The sequence below is a fragment of the Aulostomus chinensis genome, chromosome 6 (genome assembly GCF_037954235.1).
Source record: "Aulostomus chinensis isolate RoL2024-O1b breed Wild chromosome 6, RoL_Achi_v1.0, whole genome shotgun sequence".
Taxonomy (NCBI): domain Eukaryota; kingdom Metazoa; phylum Chordata; class Actinopteri; order Syngnathiformes; family Aulostomidae; genus Aulostomus; species Aulostomus chinensis.
In genome coordinates this window covers 30,473,941-30,485,356 of record NC_141325.1, presented here as the reverse complement: position 1 = coordinate 30,485,356, position 11,416 = coordinate 30,473,941, and the positions used below count along the sequence as shown (strand labels likewise).

Sequence of the window (11,416 nt, the reverse complement as noted above, 5' to 3'; positions counted from 1 at the left end):
GTCTGGATTAAGGAGACCTAGATTCTACCAGACGACCTCGAGAGATTAGAAGCTTACATTTTTGGACAGTTTAGCTTCTGTTAGCCATCAGTCTTCACTAGCTTCAAGCTAAATATAGGTGGTATGCAAAGCTTGACCAGCTGTCTTTAACCAAGTGATGAACTGTTATGTGAGGAAAAGTCACAATCGTTCTTTTAAGAGGTGGCGTGTTGTATCCTTCCCAGAGGAAGTGAGAACACGGATGACCCTCAGAAATTGATTGTCTTGGCTTAAATATTGAGCTATAAGACGATATTGAGAGAGACTAATCACAGCCCTCACAGTCCTGACAGGAGACAAGTGTTATCAGTGTCACTGGGACTGAAAAGTCAGATGTGATTCATGCAGAACAACCGAGAACCCAGAGCCTCCATAAACCTAATTACACCAAACGTCAGCCACTCAACGATCCTCTATCTCTATAGATTAGCTACAAGGTAACAATGGGAGACTAATGACCCGCGTGCCTCCGTCGGGACCTCTCGCTCTCTCTCAGCCTGGAGGCCCATTTGCTCTCCGGGTCGAGCCATCCGACATCCTGCATTTCCAAAGAGCTAAATGAGATTCTTACTGTGGCCCCTGCCATCTTATTGATCCTCCACTCAAGCTCTCCAAGTGGAGTTTATGCACTAAGTTTAGTTTAGCGCTGAGGGCCCTCATTAATAATAGATCCATCAGCAGGCCTGGGGCCGAGGGGCCGATTGATTTCAAAGAGAGAGAGAGACAAAAGAGAGTGAACACCATGTTTATTTACATCAGTCAAATCCAGCTCTGACTCAGCTGTCCCGAGTGTAGTGGTGTGAGTTACACACCCACCCACACCCACACCCACACACACACACAAACACTGCCATCCATTGACATTGCATTACCAAATTCCTGCCTCATTTTCTGCTGAAAACTTGGAGAACAAGAACATAAAAGCAGGAAAATGAGAGAAAAGTGACGAAAGGCCTGTGAAAGGCTGCATGTCGCATGACCAACAGGGTTATGTAACGCTGCATGCTAACACATCTACACTTTGCTAACAGATGGGGCACCGTTCTCACCATTCAACAGGCATATCTGCATCCTCCAGCAATCACATGGCCTCAAAAACGATGGTGCAAAAACAGAACAATCTGAGACAAATTCTGAATGAAATGCATCTGAAAACCTATCACATGAGCAGTGGGAAGTGTGGAATTCTGAATAGAAAAGCACTGGACGGCCTGTATTAATGCCGAAAACACAGAAGAAAACAGTTGACAGCTGTAGCTTCCCTGTGGAAACGTGACTTTAATTTTGGCCAATAAACTGAATGACTTCCTTGCCATTTTTCAAGGTTGTCACTTGTCATTCTGAGGTCATGTATCATTTTATTACAGATAAAAAATTTGACAATATGTTGCGACTAATTCCACAAACAATAATAATGGCAGAAGGAAACATGCTTATCATCCATCAGACTACATAGAGACACCCCCCATAGCTCCAGACCCCCACCTGACTGTTAGCTAGCTTAGCTGCTATGATTGCTGGCAGTAGTGTGTGTAAAGAAAGATGTCTCAAAAGCATAAATGTCGTTCTCAAAAATGATGAGGTCTTATTTTATCAGATACATAGCTGGAACTACTTTCCTGGCTGGGCGCAGTGATTTGACGCAGCACCTCCAAAGCTGCTGCTACCGATCATGAGGAGGAGGAGGATTCCTGCTGGACACACCGGCATCCTGGAACTGAGCTAGCTGATGCTAACACTTCCCACCCACTACCAGCCATTGGGCTAAGCTAACTAGCCACCATTAATTGTGCTAAGCTAACTAGCCTGGACCTTATTTAGCTGAACCAAAACACACAGGGAAGGAGCTGGGGGGCTGAGGCAGTCCAAGGGGTATCTGATAAAATAATATCTCGCCATTTAACCATTTATTTTACAATGAATGTTCAAAAAGTTGTAGTGATGCACGGTAAGAGTATTTACCAGAGAGTTAAGACTTTAGGTTGCAGTCGTCGGGCCCACAGAGGCACACAGTCGCTGTGTTCTCTGCTTTGAATGGTGAAACGAATGTAAGAATAGTCATGACCCTGCAGGAAGGAACAAGTGGGTTCACTTCCTCAGACTTAGACAAACTGTCATGAAGTGAGTGAAAGGCAATCTTTCCTTCTGCCCACACGGCTGGCAGTAATTACTACGGCAAATGGCTTGTTCACCTTCAGCCAGGACCAGAGCAGAAACGGCTTTACCTAAAGTCAATCCTAGGTGAGGGAAGAGAGGAATAATTGGAGACAGACACTGGGGAGGCCGGCAGAAGAGGGAGTGAGGGATGGAGAGGCGATGGTGGGGAGAGACTGAAGAAAAAGATTAATTTACCTGACAGTGTATAAAACAGATGTTAGGCAGGGACTGGAATGAGTGAAATATCAAAGGCGGCAGTCTGCTGGGTAGGCTGGGAAGTAGCTGCCGCTGTTGTTTGATCCATCACACTGACGCTTGTTTTCATACTAAAACCTTTGGAGAAGCCTCTGGGTGCTGGGAGAAGTAAAGTGAGGTGGAGGAAACATACAAACTCCCTCTCTCTGTCAGTTTGCCTCTCATCTTTTACAAATTGTGAGAACTCCTAGAGGCACAGCGGGATGAGACTGCAGCGCCGGGACAGCATACGTAGAAGTCTACGAACGCGTGTCTACCTGTTTTCGTTTGCGCTCAGATGCGAGTTTGATCTCCGTCACTGTATCACAGGCACACAAGTTTCTTTTGTGGGGAGAAACAGCAGAAGAAAGAGGAGAAAACGATTCCTTCTTCACCGTCTGTGTGGCACATCTTACACCCTCAGTGGCGAACCGGATCTCAGGAGAGAGGAGATCAGTGAGCAGAGCCGGCAGATCCCAAAACTGTCGGCCTGTTCCCAGCTGGAGGCCCACCAAACGAGAGCATCATCACAAACAGCTGCGTCCTCAATCTGCCGGACGCTGCTTCTGCATCTGAGCAGCCTAAGATCACTTCAAGGGCACCGTGATTGTGAAATGAAAAAGCTTCACAACTCTTGAGGAAGCAGGAGTGTGGATTCCAGTTCTTAACCATCGTAGATGTTCCTGCTGCTCTCAATTAGTCGGCTATGATGAACGACATTAACACCCTGTAGCTCCGGAGCAGACGTGAAGAGAGGAATGGGAGGAAATCTTTTCAGTCCATAAACACTGAACATCAGCCTGGACTCATAAACACATAAAGAACCAGAATCAATTGAGCCAGTGGAGTCTTGCAGAGGTTGCAGAGGACATATAAACACTCCCTGAGGAGGGTTAGCGATGGGAAGCAGCAGAAACTTTTTCTTTCTTTCCATTTTCTGCCTCTCCTCATCATTTCCTGCCATCAGAGACCTCTGGGAGATTAACAGCACATCAGCTGGGAGGCAGCAAGATGAGACAGACTGTGACGGCTGTGTGTTTGTGTGCCGCGTGTTACATTCATGAGCCTTTTGGGTTTTTATGTAGATAGGAAAAACCCCCAGTGTCACGTGATCAGTTGGTCACATGATCTGTAATTGTGACCACCTGTTGTTGACACAGAATGTCCATATAAACCCACATCTGAAGACAATCAGTTGATGAGGGAACCTGATGAAGCTGGAATGTGAAGCGCAGCGTTTGCCCTGGTGCTTCCTGTTCAACCCATCGTCCTGCTGCGAGCTGGATTCTGCAGGCCCTCCTTTCAGCTGGTGACACACTTTAGGATTTGAGAATCATTGTTGCTGTGTGTCAACTCACACTGCTCAGGTGAGTCGTGTTGCATCAGTGCCTGGACTGTACACCTGTGGTCACCTGCAGGCTGTTGAAAACTAACAGGAAAGAGGAAAGGGAGGCGTTTTGGGGGGCAAGTGTCACTCTAGCTGTGAAACTGTGCTGAGGTGCCTGTGGGGAGTGACTGCGACACAAACACTCTTACAGTGGTTCGACCAGTGATGATCTGTTTGTTTAATTTGTGTGTCTGCATGATGAAGGCGACTGATGGTGTGTGTGTAGTTCGTTGTTGCCACCCTGCCTAGTTTACATCAGTGTGATACAGGATTGCCAAGTGTGTGATACACGATCTCCTCCACAGCCTGGTGCATGTAGAGAAGAGTCTCACCAGTTTCTTCCTGAATCACTGTAGGCTACTTCAGTACGTTGCCTGGCTCGGCCGATACATATTTAACAAGCTGTCTGCACCAATCTTCAGCTGAGGCTTCTCAAAATTCATGTGGAAAATGGACTTAGTGTGGTGTGTAGGAAAAGTTAAACAAGCATGAAAAATGGATGAAAGGTTTGGAGCGTATCCCTCTCTGTATTTGGTGTCATTACCCAATGACCGTTCTTTGCTCAGGGCTTACAGATTCAGTTCTCTTCAGAAATGAGATTCAATCATTTGAAAAGAAGTGGCATTTACTCTTTAAAAATGAGAGTAGGGCTAAATCAGCTTAGCTTCTACAGCTGGAATCCTCTATATTTTAGAGGGATTTAGCCATGTCCTTAAAGTAATGATTTTTAATGGATGTATACGTAGTGTTGGAGAAGAAAATCCCTCAGTGGTATAGCATCAAGCAAGAGGATCACCTCTTTTTCACATTTACCCAAATGCATCTGTATCAGTTTACAATAAAAGCTGCTTATTACAAAGCCACACTTAAACTCCCTACATCTGCAACGACGGACATCTACTGTCACAGATAATCAGAGCTATTAGATTTCAGGCTCACATAATTAATCAGCAAGTCAGTGAATAACTCATCATCCGAGTCATAAATTATATTCAACCAAGTTGTAACTGGTGATGAACTCCAGACATGAATACTTTTATCACGTGAAAGTGGCTGAGTGAGTTTCCTCAGGCGGATCCTATATAGGACACGCCCACTAGTTTGTTAGGTACACCAGATAGAACGCATGCAGCGTGATGCAGCCGCCCTGCATGAATCCTCGTCCCCAGGGGGTTATGATCTTCACCGACTAGGTTTAATAGACGTGTTGATTTATTTTAGTGGTCCATGGTGAGGCTCTAGGACAGTTCCTGGCCTTACAGAGGACGTGAACGGGATGGACGGAATAATAGACAGCAGCTCAAGAAGCAGCTCAAGGCCTGTGTTCCAAATATTCACTTCCCGCTGGCGGCTGAAACAGGAAACAGTTTTGAGGGTTTGAGTTAATAATCATTGAACGACAGTTTCATTATTATAAATGAATTTAATGGCAAATAAAGGTCACAGCAGAGGAGGAGAGGGTGTGAAAACACTCAGAAGCAGCCTAACAACCGCTGTAATGGCGTGAGTTGATGCTACACATGGTTACACGGGGGGGGGGGGGGGGCGATGACATCAGGCTACATCATAGGCTATGACATCCATTTGACCCAGAAATCCTGACCAAAGTTTGAAGGAACATAAGTTTGGGGGGGGGGGGGGGGGTCATCAAACATACTTTTCTTTTTTTGCCTGCATTTATACAACTTGGGTTGTGTTTGAAATTCACTGTGCAATTACGATTTAGAAAAAAGACTTCCCCTCCACCACCGTTCGCTTTGCTAAGCTAACTAGCGGTCAGATGGTCTCTGTGTATCTCAGCTCCCTAACGCAGCCCAGGGATCTCTGTGGAGGCGTAGCTATCTTGTAGAGAGGACGTCAAAGGAGAGGACGTGCATGTTGCCATTTAGGAGTTACACACACACAATCTTTACATTCGTACGTGTCGTATTTCACAAGCTGACACAGTTCATCACAACGATTCAAGTCCTGTTGTTCACATTCCTACTTCAAACGTATGTGTAAGTATGAAGAAGCAACTAGAGTTCTGTCTAATAACAAGCAAACCAGCAGCAGACAAATGATTTTCTCCTGCACAACAACGGATGATTCGAGAACAAAAAGGGTAACAAATTAAAGAGTGTGAAACATCTGTGAGTACATCGCTAGCTACACAATGTCACTGTCAGGATAACATGTTAAAAGTGAAAATAAATACCTGGCAAGAAGCAAAGTTGACCCAAGAGGACTCCTAACACAACAAAGCGGCGTAGAGGAGGCATCTGAAGCATCATGTTCCCTCATTTGCCTGGAGTAGATTGCACACATGAAAAGATCCAAGTCTCTTTACATGCAAATCCAGTCTGTCTATGAGTGTGTTTTATCTCGGGGCTGCTGTTTGCTAATCAAGAGCCTTGTGAAAGCCAGGGGAGCTTTGTAAGAAGCACACTATAATACCCCTGCTCACAGCTTCTCCCCCCATTTCAACACACACTCATTTTACAGCCTTTTAACTTTCAATCTGCCCGTCGTTGATTTCCTATTCTTTGCACTCATTTGTTATTCCGCGAGCCTCTCAGTTGCTCTTTGAAAGCATGCACTGAGATAATGCGTATCAGCAGCGCTCAAGGGGACAGAACGCTCAGTTTTGTAGAGGATTGTGTTTTTAGTAAAGATGCAGAGTGACCTTAAAGCTTGTAGTTCGCCGTGTACAGCATCAGCGATTGTCCTCAAGGAATAGTGATGAGCAACCCAGGGAAACAGACGTCTTCACTAAATATTTATCTGCAGCATCACAAGGTCACGCCAATGCCAAGGAGGAAATATCATAGATATGGTGAGCTTCCTGTTTTCATGTTTATAGCCAATACTAGAGCCTTTTCAGCTCCTTATATGAATGTGTACACAGATTCTGAACTTTCTTCTTCTTCTGTATGTTTATGTACGTGTGTGTGTGTGTGTGTGTGTGTACACGTATAGAGAGTGAGAGTAGAAACCGGTGTCTGTCTGCTGGCGCTGTCTTCGTTGTTATTTGAGTTCCCTTTTCTTTATCACACAGCTTCCAGAGCAGAGGTCATGCATCTGAAGCCCCACTGGCCGCCATGCTGGACTGAGCTCTTTCCTGTCCGTCCTGCTCTGTAAGAACCCTTCAGTGTATTTCAGCCTCACATTGAGTTTATGCAGGAAATCTTTTCTACTCATTAATTTAAGTCCTTGAGGTCCAATACACAGACACAGTTTCTATACAGAACTGTAACAATCTGTTGAATGTCTTAAATGCTCAGCATTCGTATTTGGACATAAACAGATTTATTGACTCCAACAACTCCATAATAAAGAGTATTTAACGACGCCTGTACGAGTGTCGGGCCTGCTAACGCTGGGATTCTGGAAGGAGTTGAAGTTCTGACAGCTGCTTAGTGGTGAAACCTTCACAAACGTGAACCAACAAATTCTCTTTAGTTAAATAAATGAAGCCGTATTACTCCGAACACGAGGACGGATGCTCTCTTTCATCACTCAGGCACGCAACACAGCCAGCCTGTTGATGCTGCCGTCTATGTTTACCCTCTCTGTTAACATGGTGCTCATTATGCTGCGGAGGTGCAGCTACGCCTGGAAAACAAGCTGAGAGGACTCTCTCTTTCGCTCTCTCTCACTCGCTCACTTATTCACGCCTCCTGAGCAAGGTCCTTCCCCTGCGACAGATTGTGTCAGCGCCACTGAGAAAACATCACCTCTGCTAATGTGGCATTGTGTGACACAGCCATGTTGAAAACTCTGCCACTTGTGAGCAGTTACATGGTGCATTAGAGCGAGTGAGACCCAGACAGGAGTCAGAGGAGGGGGACGGGGCTGGCGGCGTGGGGGGTTTGGGGATGCTGAGCGCTGCGGCGTCTGGGGTTTGGTGGCTCGGGTGCTAATTGCAGCGTGACCACTGGGAATGCGTCTCTGTCTCTCACGAACCCCCCGGAGAGAAGAAATGTTGCCTGTGTAAGAGAAACCACTCAGGGCTCAGAAATCCCTGCTGCTCAGCCGAGTTAAGTTCCAGGTTCTATGGATGCAGATCCAGGTCCAAGAAAAACTGCTCCACATCCTGAACTACCTTTTTGGTTTGCTCAAGGATAAGCAGCCCTGCACTCTAAGCCCCTCAGACACCCCCTGACAATTTAGTTTATTAGATACTTAAGTAATCCATCCTATATTGCTTTAAAAAGAAAACATTTACTTATTCATAAAAGCTTTGCGTATTTTTTTAACTTTGACTACTGAAAGTTGAGGAGAGTCGTGGCAAAATGACAAACACATGATTAAAGGAACTGAACAGAAAAATATGTGATGAAGACCAGTAAACAGTACATGGCGGCAAATCCTGTGTTAAACTCAGGGGGCAGGAATCATTTGGTTCAACCGTGTCACATGATGGCTGCTTGGCTGGAAACATCAGACTGTGCACTCATGGACGGACGTTCACACAACACAAGAACTCCGAATCAGAACGGGTTCCTAACTCACTCACTGAAACACCTCCGACTCCTCAGTCAGTTTCCACATTGAGCAGCGTGACCTCAGTGACCTTACGTTTGCTTCTGCCCAACTTTCTGGAGCTACAATGAGAAACAGCAGGGACGGTGCTGAGAGAGGAGGAACCAGAGAACGTCACTGCTAAGCAGCGTAGAGAGCTGAGGTGCACATGTCTGAACGCTCCCTGGAACCAAGGCTTCTGTTCCTCACCTCCGCGTTTTCACGTATGCTCCCATTCTCCTGTGTCCATCGATACAAGCAGGAACCAGGAGATCAGCTCATCTCAGCATCCAGACGGAAACCGCAAAGCCAAAACACCACTTTATATCCCGCAGGTTCATTTCATACAAAAACTAAGTGAAAAACTGAAGTAGTGGATTATTTGCCAGACGACTTCCAGGCTCATCTCCAGCCTCAGCTGCTGGTGAAACAGGATATTTTCGAAAGGGTCAAAATGGTAAAACTGCTGCCAGTTTTGTGTTTCTGCCTCAAAGACAATCGTCTATAAAGGTGTGTAGTTGCTGTCCAAGAGGTAGACAAGAGGACGTGAGTTTGTTATCCTTCCACCAGCCGACTGAGACCGGCTATCGACTGCTATCCAGGTCTTTTATGAAAAGTTCTGCTGTCACTACAACCACTGATGTGATTTACAGCGTCGGAGGACATTGTTGCTTCAGCGTCAGGGAGAGCAGCAGACATGGCGGATCAATAAAGATCATTATGGCATTTCTCTCAGAATGCTGAGCAGCACGCGGAACCTGAGCACGGGACGTGTGAATTCTCAACTGAAGGATCTTCTGGAAATAAAAACGAGCATGAAAGAAAACACTGAGGCTTAGAGTCATTCAAAGAAACATCTTTTTTTTATGGTGACATTTAACATGACATTTATCCACATCAATCACTTCACTCAGTTTATTTCACTCAAATAGCAGGTCACATTGCTAATTTGGCCCTGAATGATGCCTGTAATAAAAAGCCTAGTGCCTCTTCGAGAGCTGCCAATAAACGCGGCGCTCTCCCCTCCTCGGCTCTGGGGCCAGACTCTCTGTTTGATTAAACTTTGCTCCCCAGTGATATGAAATATCCAAAGGCACTGAGATTTACAACCTTGTCTGTTAGATTATTGACACCTCACTGCTTTGCTATCAGTTTCTTGAATGATCCCCTGATGTTGCCTGACTTTTCATATTTAAGTTGATGACTTCCATTTGACTTTGAGTGATTCATTACACCTCGGCGGCTGTTGGCATGTTTACGTTTCACAAGCAGCATCTGATCTTCCCAAGTCCGCCGGCCTGAGAATAATTGTATGTGTTCAACATGAAACAAGCAGCTGTTGTGTTTGAAGCGGCGCTGCAATAGATCTAAATAACGCGGCTGAGCAGTTAGCATGCAAAACCGGCGCGATGGAGGGAGGAGGAAAGGCTGATACAAAGAGACAGAGGGAGAGATGAAGGGGTGTACGGAGGTTGTCAGGCGGCCAGGATGTGGAGGCTCAGTCTACAGAGTGAGCAGGTTAATTTTTCATGAGGTGGTTTGCGGGGCCGCAGCCTCGGCGATGCTATAGCTGGCCGCGGCTTCCCGAGAGAGCGCTTGTTGCTGGAGGCCCCTCAGGCTGGTTTCTTGTCGAGCCTCTCTGTAAATTGCCACCAAACTAGTGAATTATTCCATGCTGTGTCACAGAGACAGCAGAAAAGCCTATAGGCATAAAGTCACAGCCTTATGTTTCCCCTCGCTGTAATTCCTCAGTGACAGCTAAGACAGCAAATTGAGATATAGCAGTCAGACGCCAACAGCATGCTCACTACAGCTGGTTGCCACTTTCTGTGTTTGCTACCGATTTTTGTGATAATATATCTTTCAGGAAGTTTTCCTGCAGAGTAGAAACATGTTCCTGTACACGTGTGCTGCCTGTGTGTCAGCAGCCGGCAGCTTGATTATCTCTTCTCCTGAAGCTGATAATCTCCCTGGATGTCTCAAGGTTGATGTTGATGGAAGCAAGTGCAGCAAGTCCAGGCCGTCGAGACTTGAAGGACCAGATAATTATTTATTAGACACAGAATCTACCACCAAATCTACACTGGAAGAGTAAACAGTTACGTGTTTGTGTGTGGAGCTGAAAGTTCAAGGTCACTGTGACCTCATCAAACATGTTTTGCTATCTCCAAATTCAAATTTGACTCAAAGATGAACTGATTCGGCAGACAAAGGTCACATTCTTGCTGAAAGTAATTCACATGCTAATGATGATAATTTCACACAAATGTCCTGTAGCATGAGGTGTTGACATTTGACATCATCAACTTCACTATGACATCATAATGTTTACTTTTCTGCCCATTATTCCACGCCATATCAGTGACGCCTTGAGAGAGTGATGTGAGCTCCATTTCAAACAACAAAAAACACTGAAAACCTTCAAGTTCTTTAAGTCTGCAGCAGCCACATGTAGTTTTCAGCCAGTAGGCAGCTCAGGCGTCAGCGTCTCAGAGGAGAACATGTAATGGAATCATGACTCCTGAGACTTTCTAGCTTCAGGCTCACTAAACTATAAATCTACAGACACTCCGACAATCAATCCCAGCTGTAGAATTGGACTATAGAGGGCAGACGCTGCACCAGGAGGGTTATTGTTCAGCCTCTTCTGGTTACGTACTCGCCTCAATCCCCTGAGCAGGATCCTGTCACTACGTCTCCATGAAGCACAGAACCTCTGTCTGGATGCATGTGTGTCGGTTCCTGGATGATCTCAGCACAACGTACAAATAACCTTAAAACTGTTTTGTCAAGAGTGAGGAACCAACAGCCATCAGGGGTTGCTTCCTGCCTGCAAGACTAAATTTAGGGCTGGAAGAGCCCTGTGGTGTGTGGAACACATTTGTGTGTTTTATGAAGGAGGCCCACTGTCCCTCCAGTGCAGGAAGCCAGGCTACATGACCAGCTGGTCCGGTTTCTCTGGTATTCTGATCTTCAGGATCCCATCCACCACTGAATAGTTACAACACAAGTTTAATATCTCCTCCATCTTGTGGTCTGTGTCTTGAAGCGAGTCGAAACATGTAAATACTGTTGTTTTATTGGTGCTAAAGTCGT

The 11,416-nt window shown here is 45.8% G+C and overlaps 1 long non-coding RNA gene across 1 annotated transcript; it reads left to right on the top strand.

Annotated features, from left to right (window-relative positions):
* The first annotated feature begins 3,642 nt into the window (after positions 1–3,642).
* Positions 3,643–9,128, top strand: LOC147260749 (uncharacterized). Its single transcript, XR_015116314.1, has 3 exons — positions 3,643–3,797; positions 6,855–6,933; positions 8,974–9,128. It is a non-coding gene; the product is annotated as an uncharacterized LOC147260749 (long non-coding RNA).
* Positions 9,129–11,416: the final 2,288 nt, after the last annotated feature.